The sequence below is a fragment of the Sinocyclocheilus anshuiensis genome, unplaced genomic scaffold (genome assembly GCF_001515605.1).
Source record: "Sinocyclocheilus anshuiensis isolate Anshui unplaced genomic scaffold, SAMN03320099.WGS_v1.1 scaffold110, whole genome shotgun sequence".
Taxonomy (NCBI): Eukaryota; Metazoa; Chordata; class Actinopteri; order Cypriniformes; family Cyprinidae; genus Sinocyclocheilus; species Sinocyclocheilus anshuiensis.
The window spans coordinates 1114112-1114926 of record NW_015544155.1 but is presented as its reverse complement, the minus strand read 5'-3'; the positions used below and the strand labels follow the sequence as shown (position 1 = coordinate 1114926).

The 815-nt window shown below is 30.4% G+C and overlaps 1 pseudogene; it reads left to right on the top strand.

Moving 5' to 3' along the window:
* Positions 1–300: 300 nt before the first annotated feature.
* Positions 301–815, top strand: part of LOC107695398 (retinol dehydrogenase 12-like) — a 6746-nt pseudogene continuing 6231 nt past the window's right edge.

Sequence of the window (815 nt, the reverse complement as noted above, 5' to 3'; positions counted from 1 at the left end):
ATTTAGTGCAAGAGTTTCCTGGAATATCTTCAGTGAGTGTAGCCAGTAGGACACACACACACACACACACACACACACACACACACACACACACACACACACACACACACACACACACACAACAGCTAGCTTTATTTAGCAGCATGACCTTTCAGATATAAGCAGAATATAAAGCGAATAAATTTATTTTGCATGCAAAAAATGATTTCTTCTGACCTCAGGAAAGAAAAGGGGATTTTCTGTCCTCCTTATTCAAGTACAAATGACACTTGAGCATTTATTATGACACTCACTCAGTATCATGAGTAGCTTTGAAAAGACCCTTCTTGCTGGTTCACATGTGATAAGACTGTTGGGAAAATGGATGTCTTAAGGTAAGGTGCTTTTTATTTCATCAGTAACTTGATTAAGAGATATTGATATTATCATTTATTATTATTGTTACTATTAGTAGTAGCAGAAGTAGTAAAGAAATTATTAAAATTACATTACAATTAACATGTATTAACAACTTAATATGATTATAATCTGAGGTCTGTCGTTCAAAAGTATTATTTCAGCACTGTTTAAATCTTTTTGTCAGAAATGATGCTAAATAAATAAATAAAAAAAAATTTTCAGGGGGCTTTTCACCAAAACATATATATAATTTACATTATTAAACCTATACACATTACATTAAAGTTAATATATATTAACATTTTCTTTTTAATATGCATAGTGTATATGAGTCAATTCTTTCTGTCAGAAATTATGCTATTAAATTGTTTGATAGATAGCTAGATAGCTAGATAGATAGATAGATAGATGATAGA